Below are 12177 nucleotides of genomic sequence, written 5' to 3' on the forward strand. Positions count from 1 at the left end.
GGCATGCTCATGTGTATGTATACCTGTGTGCATGCAGGCACATAGACTGCCTTCTGTCTCCAACAAGAAATGACTCCAAGGTAAAACACTGGGGGGTTTTGCCGGCTGCAAGCCCCTGGGGTGTAGCCATAGCTGTAAGGGCTGTGGGTTTGGGGGAAAACGCTCTGCAGTGTGGGGGATGTTCCTGCATTGGAGGGGGAGCATTTCTTCAGGCCATTGTGGACCAATAAACAGTTCAATTTTTTCATTGTTCTAATTAATTTAATTAAGTTAACTTCCAAGGTGTGTTAAGAAGCAATGCCTTGGGTGATTAACTGTTCCCATATCAAGGTGTTTTCACAAACACATTTACCCTGATTAGTGTACACATTATTATGTAATTAAATACCTCACACAGAGGAATTTATTAGTGCCTCCTTGTCTCCTAACAAATAAAGCAGCCCTCAGAATCTCTTAGAAAAGATGATTCCAGTTTCCAGAAAAAAGGGACAGACAGATGTGGAGATACGCCAAGATCTAGCCTGAGCGGGAAGGACTCTGTGGCTCCTCCCAGAGGTTTGCAGCCAGATGCACTCCTGCGCCAGTTGTCTTTCCTCTCCTCCCCATATGGTCCCAGGAAGTCCACATCACCTACCAGTAAGGCTCCTTCTCCCTCTTCTCCCCTTACAAAGAGAGAGAAAGAAAGAGGACTCTCCCCTTCATCTGTGCACATCCCTCTGAGCTGGCCTACAGAAAACTTGTGAAATTCAGAGTTTCCTTATAACTTCTTCCACCTCCACCTTCTATTCCATCTGCAAACTGCTAGGCCAGTTTTTGTGGGGCCCATGCCCAATTGCTTGGAAGGGGAAGTACTCTGTCTTGGTCCAATCAGGCTGCTATATAAAACACTGACTGGGTGACTTACAGACAACAGTTTATTTCTTACCATTCTGGAGCCTGATAAATCCAAGATCAAGGTCCTGGCAGATTTGGTGTCTAGTGAGGGTCTGTTGCTTTGTCCTCATATGGTGGAAGGATGCTCTCTGGGGTCTCTTTTATAAAGGCACTGATCCCACTCATGAGGGCTCCACCCTCATAATTTAATCAACTTCAAAAGGCCCCATCTCAAATACCATCCCATTAGGGATCAGGTTTCAACATATGAATTCTGGGAGGACACAAACATTTGGTCTAGAGCAGGCTTACAGTCTGAGATATTGAAGTAAGTGAGTGCCAAATATTAGGTTCTAAGACAAGTTAGAACAGTAGTTCCTTCTGGACAGGGCACTTTCTCAAGGCTTTCCCTCATGGCCACCAACTTTATTATTTGCATGGTTAACCAGACAAATCCAAATTATACCCTAATAACTGCAATATTAATCCCCTACACGTACTGACCACATCTGCCCCTGGGCTTATCTAGTCCTACAACTCCATGTGGTAGGTGTTATTGTCAATATTATTTACCAGATGAGGAAACTGAAGCATAAAGTGATTAGTAACATGTTTAAGATCACACAGCTCAGAAGTGGCAGAGTAGTGGAAACAACCCAGGACCATTGGACATGAAAGCCCCAGGCCCTGGCCTCTGTGCTCAACCACATGCCCCATCCTCAGGGGAGACAGCAGAAACCTGAAAGTAGAATCCTGATGTTCAGGTCTAGGGGCCTGAGGTCCATGCCTTTGATACAAAAAGCCAGACACATTTCTTTGCTCACCTGCCCCTTTTGATGCTATGAGGCCCAGGCAACTTAGCCACCTCAGAGAGGATAAATTAAGTGACATTTCTGGGGAATGTAGAAAATACTACTGAAGGCCAAGTGAATCAATGCTGAACGCAGAACAAAACAGTTCCCACCACTGGGATCAGACTGTTCAGGTTGGTGGCAGGGAGAGAGAATTATGTGAGCCGGGGGCCAGCTCCTGAGGGAGCTGAGATTGATTCTGTATGATTGATGACTCAGGGACAGAATGCCAAGTCATCAATTGCCTCGGCTCATGCCACGGACGGCATCAAGATCACTTTTCCCTGGTGCCCAGTCTGAAAGATTTCTCTTCTGTTTGTTTGTTTGGCCTGGGGCGGCCGCCTGCCGGGCTCAGCTGTGTAACTTTACCAAGGCCTTCTGAGAAAAGACAGGTGACAACATCTGGCAGGAGGGCAGAGGACTTGAAGGAGAAGCAGCAGAACTGAAGTGGGGGTAGAGACTGTGTGTGTGTGTGTGTGTGTGTGTGTGTGTGTGTGTGTGTCACACAGAGAAAGAGAGAGAGAGACAGGTGGCAACAGTCCTACCTTAGGAATCCTGAATTCCAGTTCCACATGTGCCAGTGTGTAATATTTGACCAAGGTATTTTCTCTATGACCCAGTATCTTCATATAATGAATCAGAACAATTAAGCTATTTCTTCTGTCTCATCAGGATATTAGAAAAATATTTTTACTCCTCTCCAAAATTTACTCATGATTGCCTTATGGTTTAACATTTTTTAACCTATTTTTCATTGACCTTTATCACACTTTATCAGGAAAACTCATAGTTTGGCTTACACAGCCTTGAACTTGATTGCACACTCTTGGATAGCCCACTATGTGTCCCTCTATGAAAGTACTACCCCTCAATTAATCTGGATGCTTCCTGAAGTTAGAGACCACAGCTTTCCTAGATCTTCTATAAGCCTGGAGGTGAGCCAACAACATGCTCCATAAATATTTCTACTGGCCAATTTCCTATACATATAAATAAATAAATAACCTGTATAGCCTATGTAACATATGAATCACATGAACCTATATAAATGGTATTGGGAAGGTTACAGCTTGGACAAGACTGAAGATATTAAAAATTTCTCCAAAACCACCAAGTGTGATTTTAAACACAATAAGGGAGAGATAAGTCTATTGCTTTGGTAAGATAATATCAGGTTAAGAGATAGTAGTGAATTCTCACTCCCTAACTTTCTATTTTGTTCTGTTTCCTCTGACAATGTTAACAAACTTTAACTTGAAAGGCAGAATAATGTAACTAAGAAGGAATTAAATCCCAATATAAGTAAAAGGATGGTGGTAAAGCACATATCCACTTCTTAAAATTTCCTATGTCTAAGATGGGTAATTCACATATATAGTAAAATAGTTGTAAAAAAAAAAAAAGAAAATTAGAGAGGAGAAATGATAAACATCTATAAACCACCATTCAGTGTGGAACACGATTAGTTACTAGTCATATTTCTCTATCACTCCATCGTTCCATGTGCGTCTGTGTGTGCCTATGTGTGTGCATTAATTAGAATTTTAATATTTAGCCTTTTCAAATTATTTCAATTATTTGGACTCAGAAACTCTACCCTAGAATTGAGAAAGCAATTGGGATATCTTATATAAGAAAGTGATCACAGAGATCCTTTAGGAGTTAACTGAAAGCAAAGTAGAAATAGTCTCATTTCTTCTTAGATAAAACATACCTTAATTTTTAAGTGATTTAACAAAATAGCTCAAGATTTTCTTGAAAGTAGGATAGAGAAATATGGGATGGCATATTGTCCAGGGATGCAGGAAGTGGATTCATGGTTGCAGGTGTTGACCATACACACAGGTTGTTGGAGGTGAGCCATAAAGGCTCTTTTCAACCTAATCACTCAATCATTCATCTGTCCATTACTCTAACATTACTCTTACTGAGGCCCTGCCCTGTACCCAACACTGCACAAAGGGCCCAGGATGTGGCAACCAAAGAGAAGCCACAGAAAGTGAGCTCCTCAGGCATCTGCCTGAAATGAGTCCACAGAGGCAGTGAACAGGCTGAGTAACAAAACCCTAAACTGAAAACACTGACTGACAATTAACCATACTAAGATCAGCAGGGAAACATATAAAGAAATCTGTATTAAGTTAGGGTTCTCCAGAGAAAAAAGAAACTATAGAGATAGATTTGACATCAAAAGATATTGGCTCATGTCCCACAAGCAGTTGATGATAATCTGGAGACCCAGGAATACCAGTGGTGTTGTTTGAAGGTCTGAGAGCTGATGGTTTAGATAACAGTCTGGATCTGAAGGCCTGAGAATGAGGAATGCCAAGGATAGGCAAAAATGGATGCCTCCACTCAAGCATTCAAGCAGAGTTAATTCAACCTTCCATTTTAGTCTATTTAGGCCTTCAACTAGGCCTTCAATGGATTGGATGATGCCCATCCACATTGAGGAGGGGAATCTACTTTACTCAGGACATCAATTCAAATGTTAATCTCTTTCAGAAAGGCTGTCACAGACATACCCAGAAACAATGTTTAAACAAATATTTGGGTACTTCATGGCCCAGTCAAGTTGACACAAAATTAAGCATCACAGTTTCCATCTAAGTTTTAGAAAAAATACTCCCTTGGTTGCAAATGGCAAGATTTCATTCTTTTTGGTTGCTGAGTAATACTCCATTGTATATATATATACCACATTTTCTTTATCCATTCATCCATCGATGGACATTTGGGCTCTTTCCATACTTTTGCAACTACGTGGATGGAACTGGAGGGTATTATGCTAAGTGAAATTAGTCAGAGAAAGACAAAAATCACATGACTTCACTCATATGAAGACTTTAAGAGACAAAACAGATGAACATAAGGGAGGGGAAACAAAAATAATATAAAAACAGGGAGGGGGACAAAACAGAAGAGACTCATAAATATGGAGAACAAACTGAGGGTTACTGGAGGGGTTGTGGGAGGGGGGATGGGCTAAATGGGAAAGGGTCATTAAGAAATCAACTCCTGAAATCATTGTTGCACTATATGCTAATTTGGAAATAAATTTTAAAAAATAAAAAATAAAATTAAAATAAATAAATAAATAAATAAATAAATAAAACCACTCCCTTGGGAACTAGATTGAACAAAACTGATTTAAGAACCATTCACATAAGGAAAAGATTGGAAAATTTTGATTAAGGACAACCCTAACAACAGGTAGGTGCAGATGCTAGAGAAGCTAATGTAGTCCCAGTCTAGCAAAGTACAACTATTATGTCTGCCCCAGCAGAGGAACAGTCCAATGTTCCTTGCACTCAGCATTGTCATGCTCACTTCTGGGCTTGGAACTTAAGCAGGGACAGTGACAACCCAAGATAAGTTCATTCATAGGTGAGGCCAGAGATGTGAGAGACTTGGAAGACTCGGCATGGGAGAAAATAAAAGAAACTTTCAACTGGAATGTTTAACTAGATGTTTAACTAGAATAGAAAAGCCACATGTGATGGAGTAGTATAGCAGAGGGGGACATGATAGATATTTCCCCTTTAAACTTCTTGGTAGACTGTTTTGGGAAGAGTGGTAGATCAATCCTGCATAGCTCCCAGGATAAAGGCTGAAAATTACTGAAGTACAGACAGTTTTAAGTCATTGTAAGGAAGAACTTTCCCATTAACCAGAATGCTCCATCAATGGACTGGTCTTGTGAGCTAGTAACTTCCATTCCACCAAGAGTGCATGCAAAGTCAGAGTCACTATGTGTCAGGACACTGCTCAGTGCTGGTTAGGGTTTAGAGCACATGCCCCAAGGGGCCTTTCTGTTAGAGGTTCCATGATTCTCTGCTGAAATGTGGCTGCATAGAAAGGACCAGCAACAGAAATGTCCATTTTTCACATCTTTCTTTCCAAACCCCATACTATCCCACTGGCTCAAGTATGCCTGAAAAACCCTGTTCTCAGTTATCCGATAACTACAAAAGAGCACATGTTTGCTTCAGTCTCTAGGGAATCACCCACAGGGCTATTAACACATTCGATGGGATTAAAACCTAAATTTATAAGCCCAACTCTCACCAGTGGTATGTCAATCATCAGACACAGGCGGGCAGGGTAATATGTTCCCCGGGGCAGCGTGGACTGCCTAAGATCCCTCGCATGGTGCTACCCAGGCTGTGCTTATGATTAAGCTGGCCATGGCAGGAATGCAATTTGTGTTATCAAATCACTTCCTGCAGTGACATTCCACCTCTTCCACAGGCTTTCCAGGACTGCTCTGAACACTGAGGCCCCCTCCCTCTCCTGAAGCCCAGGCCTGTAGTCCCCATCTAGTCTTTGATGATGAATTCAGTTGAGGAAGAAACAACATCTGTTTTAGAGCAGTGGCAGATCCAAATGTGTTAGAGACACTGGGTTTGAAGACCTAAAGCCATGGGGTGTTACAATGGAAGGGACAGATGAGCAAAACCATTTCTTCAAATGAAATTTTACCAGAAAGCATAAATTTATCAAACAGATAAAAGCACATCTGCTGTGTCTGAAGCAGTGATTAGGGGTGAAGGAGGCTGGAGCCCCATGCACTTACTCTCTACATCTTGCCCCTCTCCTTCAGGCAGCTCCTAAGAAGGCTCTGCAGAGCCTAGTTTGAAAACCAATGAGGGTCACTTTACATACAGAGAAACTGAGGCAAAGGGCCCAGGAAAGAAAAGTGATTTCACCAAGTTAACAGCTAATTAGCAATATCCATAGAGTTTGTTCTCTTGGCAACCACAGTGGTCATGTTCTATGCATGATTACATGGCTAAATTAAGAAGACAGGAAAGACATATATCCCCAGCCAATCACTTTCCTTCTTAATATGGCTTTATTAATTGGATCTGAGATTAGTTACATATCTTTCCTCCAAAGAACATGGTAGTGAAAATGGGGGAAAAATTAGTAAGGGAAGAGATGAGAGAAAATTCTGCCTTGGCAACACAAAAACATATTTTTTGCAAATTTGCTTCCAGGCATGAATTTGGCTTTTTTTTTTTCCAATGGAATGTCAGCATTTTTTAGTCTCAAGAACAGCTTTCTCAGCAAAATAATAGTTCTTGGTCCATGGAAGTTGACCTCTGTTTTTGCAAAACAGAAGTTTGAATCTCAATGAAAAATGGAATGTCTACACCTTCTCCTCCCTCTTTTCTGGAATTCATGAGTCTGGATGGGCTCATTGCCTAACTTTGTAAGACAGGGGGCTACATCCAGAGAGACATTTAAGAGAAGCAGGGAGAGGGTTTCCTCTGCAGAACTAAATTGTTCAATACAGTGGATATCCGCCTATATGTTTTGTGTGACCCACAGAGGCCACTCACCTGATGGGATCCCTGGGGGACAGGTGGGCAAACCTCTTCCCTTTGGATCTTACCTCACTGCTGCCCAGCTCATGAGACCACTGCCAGGCATCCTAAAGTCCTAGCTGTGGAAGGCACTATTTTTATCTGTACTTTCAAACTTACCCCATCTCTTTTTATTTTATGAACTATCTTCACAGTAGATGCTCAGTTCCCTAAAGAAGGAAAACTTCTGCATATTCTATGTGATTGAGCAGAGCTGAGAACATAGGTAGCATTCAGTGAACACTGCATAAATAATTGAAATTTAATTGAAGTCAAAGACACCATGCAATCACCACCATACTTCCTAATTCTCATCCCTGTCTTCCTCTCCTTTCTCCTCCAAAGAGTGGGTGACCTTGAGCAAATTACTTACCTTCTATGAGCTTTAATTTCTCCATCAGCAAATAGGAATACACATACTTTCCTTTTTTTAAGGTTGAGATAAGCATACATTTATTATTTTTCTTTTTTTAATATAATTTATTGTCAAATTGGCTAACATACAGTGTGTATAGTGCGCTCTTGGTTTTGGGGGTAGATTGCCGTGGTTCATTACTTTCATCATAGGCTCTTGCAGTTGTCTTCTTCCTTTCCTTCTTCCTGCTTCAGCTTTTCTCCTGTATCTTTTTACAGTCCTCTTCAGCACACATACACAGAAATGTCTGTACTTGGGTGGTTAAGTGAGTGAATAGTTGTCTACCTAGAGGTACTTGCCAAAAGTGACACCCTCTCAGCCCTTGCTTTATCTCCCCAGAGGTGTACTGTTGACATAGACTTACAAGCTGCCAAGACTTAGAAGCTGGTGCTAAGTGTTAGGAGAGGATACTTAGTGATCAGAGATGCCTTAATAATTGTGGAATCCAGGGACCATTTGAAGACGTCAACTAAGGGGAGCAAGCAGGGAATTGGAACCCCCCAAGCTATGCACTCAAATCAAAAGGGTTTAGGATAATGGTAGATCAGGCTCCCTGAAGGCCTGCCAAACCCAGTAATAGACACACAGATATCAGAGGGAAGAGTGGAATTGCCCTAATCATTCTTCAATAACCAAGGAAGCATACACAGCAAGGAGACGCAAAGTCCTGAGTAAGCACCTGTGGCCATCTTTTGGCCCTGCCCAGCAACCTTCAGGCTATTGCCTAAAGACAAGGTGGGTCATCTTTACCCAGGCTCATCCAATTAGGGCCCTTCAGCAGCCTAATTATGTCAGCCTGGGGCTTGTTTTTTGTTATTTTTAAAACAACTTTTACTCTGAGCCCAGCACAGTGTGAAGTGCTTCATGTGGATCATCCCAATAACCTTATGAGGGATATTCTATTATTATGTCCCTATAATCATTCCCTTGTAAAGGAAATTAAAGCAGAGAGAAATTACGTAAATCGACACATGGTGTGTGCTATGTACCCTAGGCCAGGCTGATGGGAGTTCTTTCCTACAGTTTTTCAAGACTTGATCAAGGAAAGAAAAGATTCATGGGCTGCACTGCCTGATGCAAAGGTGCCATTTGAGGTCATCTGTGTCCTTCTGTTCCTTTCCAGTAGTGAGGCTAGCAGGATAGAAGTTGGGATCTGCCTGCAGTCATAATTCTTGCCTTAGGAGAAGGCTGGTTTGGCCATCACCCAAATAACAGAAAGGAGATGGACAGCCTGGATGGAGTCTGACCCTGAGTCCACCCATCCTCAAAGCTGGCTCCATTCCAGGCCTGCCTTCCTCATGGTTTGGTGATGTGAGCCAAAAGAGGCAGAAGCCCCCATACATACATTTTATTTTTGACTGAAGCTGGTGTTAAGTGGTTTTCTGGTATTTGTGACCAAAGAGTCCTGATGAATTCAGTAATTCAGACAGCTGTCTTTAACCCCCTCACCTGGTGACATGCAATCTTGATGGAGAAAAACTTGAAGGTCTATATACCCTGGAACCTGAATAAAACAGACTTGGAGTAGAGGAGGAGATGGGAATCAACAAAAGACAATGGGGAGGGAACCACAGAGGGCAGAGGCTCTGACTATCAGGAAGAGAGCAGAGGGCCAGGAAGAGCCTTGTCTTGCAGATGGTCCCGTTCATTCTGACAGACTCCTCCTCACACCCACACATACTACTCCAGGCTAGCCCGCAGCCCTCATAGCGCCCTGGAGGGCCATGCCCATGGCCACTCCCACACGCATACCTGAAATACCCACAGAGTGTTTTGGGCCAAAGACCTACTATTCCTTTAAATGTTTAAGGAAACTTCCAGGTCATGTAAAATGAGCTCACTCAAAGCGAGCATTCCTCCTTTAGCTTCTGTGATAAAGGGTCATTTAGTACCTGCCTGGCAACCCAGAGGGACAGAAAGATCATTCATTTGTGAAAAAGCACCAACAAGGGCTGGGTTGTCTGGTTGTTTAAATGTCCCTTCACTGTTTTTTCTTTTTAAAATTCTTGTAACTTATTCACTCACCACGTTTTTATCTAAATTGTCATATATTTTTGAGAAAATTTTTATTGGCATTCTCACCATACAGATTTAATAGATATTAATATTTTGACATATTTGCCTCAGATCGTTTTTTTCCTGAGAAAGTAGATGGTTACAGATACTATTCAAGTTCTCTTTATACCTCCCTCCAATCTCATTCACTTGAATGGACCCCCAGACATAACCATATCACTCTCTCCCTATGACTTTACTTTTACTACGTGCGCATAGCAGTAAAAGGACATACATTATTTGCACCTTTTCATATGCATGTACTGTATTCTTTATACAGTATTAAGGTTTTCAGATTGTCATATGGATGCAGGCCACCCAGTCCATTCATTGTAATACACCTGTACTAGGTGACTCTACAAATTTATCACCTCTCATATTGATAGACATATACATTGTTTCCAATGTTTTGCTACCACAAAATATACTGAAAAAGACACCTTGTAGATACCTACTTCTACATCTGGGTCTGAGTTTTTCTAAAGTATACACTGAGAATTTTGAGGGTATTAACATTTTTTACTTTAGTGCCCATTGTTAAATTGCTCTCTGAAATTTTTGTTACCTATTTATTCCCTATCAACAATGTATAAAAATCCATGTCCTCCAAATCTTCACCAAGACTTGGAATCATCAACCTTCTGACTGATGTTTGTGAAGAAGAATTTGTTTTAAGATGATTATTAATCACTGATGCATTTGAGCTCCTGTTCAGATGTATACTAGCTGTATTTCCTTTTGTGTGGATTGTTCGATCATTTCCTTAGCTTATTTTCCCTGTTAAACTGTTTATCTTTTCTTACTGATTCTTCAAACTTCTTTATACATTCTGGTTGCCATTCCTTTGTTAATTAAAGCTGTTGCGTGCATCTTCCATGTGTGGCTTGCCGTTGAACTTTGTATATGCTGTTGTCAGTCATATGAAAGATTTAATATTGAATGTGGGAAAAAAATACAATTTATTGCCTTATGGTTTCTACTTTATATTCCTTATTTAGAAATTATTACCTACTCCTATATCATAATGATATACTTCTATATTCTTCTCTATAAGTGTTAAAGTTTGCTTCCCACATTATATCTGTGATCCACATGACTTTTTTCCTTCTTCGTGGTATGAAATTGGGATCCGGTTTATTTTCCACATAGAAAACCAATTGTAGCAGTACAATTTTTTTTTTATATCAACGCCTCTTGAAAACTTTCCATCCTTAACTTCTCTGTCCAAATTGTTGAATATACACCAACCAAAATTCTATTTACACCATTCCTGAAAAAAATGCCCTTGACAAGGCTACAGGTGACTTCCATTTCCCTAAATACAATGAATACAATAGTTAATGCTCTGTCTTCATCCTACCTGACCCATCAGCAACATGGGACACACCACCCCCACCTCCTTGAAGCGCTTTATTTTAATGGATTACCTATGGGTTTCCTCCCACCTCACTTACTAATTCGTCTCTTTTTTTCTGGTTTCTCCTGAATTCTCATATGGCCTAGTAAGGTGTTGGGTTGCTTTCTTTATCTATTTATTACCATTCTGGTGGTGATTTCCTTCAGTCTCACAGCCTAATGGTGCCTCAATGCGGATGCTTTTCTAATTCTATCCCTACTCTATACCTCTACACCAAATTCCAATCGCATACATCCAACAACCTACCTGACATCGTCACTTTGATACTAAAAAGGCATTTTAAAGTTAACGGTATATACCTAAAATCCTGATATTTCCCCAATCCCCCAGCATGTGTTTCTCCCACAATTTCCCCCAACTCAGTCAATGGGAACACCATCCTTTTTATTGTTCAAGCCACAAATCTTGGGATCATCTTTGTCTGTTGTCTTTCACTCACTCCTGAATAATCAGAGAATCCAGTTGATTTTACCTTCAAAGTATATCCAGACTATCAGTACAGTTGACCAACCCATCAACCACATGGGTTTGAACTTATACATGGATATTTTTTGGATGAATACAGTACTGTAAATGTATTTTCTCTTCCTTACAATTTTCTTAATAACACTTTCTTTTCCTACCTTAATTACTGTAAGAATATAGTATTTAATATAAGTAACATACAAAATAGGTGTTAATGGACTGTTTATGTTATTGGTAAGGCTTCTAGTCAACAGTAAGCTATTGTTAGTTTGGGGAGTCAAAAGTTATACATGGGTTTTTGACCATGGGGGGCAGGTGGGATGGAGTTAGTTTCCCCAACACTCCTGTTGTTCAAGGGTTAACTTTACTTCCTCCCATCTCCACTGCTACAACCCCCATCAGAATTGCCATCACTTCTCATCTCAGTTACTATCCCTAAACCCATCCACCTGATTCTATACTTTCCACCCTGCAATCTAGTCTTAACCCACAAGTCCAAGTGATCCTGTTAAATTGGAAGTCCCGTTATATGACTTATCCACTCAAAATTCAGTATCTCTCCATCTTCTTCAGCTAAAGGCCAAGGTCCTTATAATTACCTAAGTGGCTTGTGTTACCTTTGTGATCTCATTTCTTACTACCCTTGCCCTTACTCACTCCCTTTGTACTGGTGTCCTCTTTCCTCGATGTTCCAGATGTATTCCTATCTCTGTATCTTTATACTTCCTATTC

The sequence above is a fragment of the Lynx rufus genome, unplaced genomic scaffold, assembly GCF_022079265.1.
Source record: "Lynx rufus isolate CCGP_SWC_20201006 ecotype Redwood Valley unplaced genomic scaffold, mLynRuf1.p SCAF_22, whole genome shotgun sequence".
Lineage (NCBI taxonomy): Eukaryota > Metazoa > Chordata > Mammalia > Carnivora > Felidae > Lynx > Lynx rufus.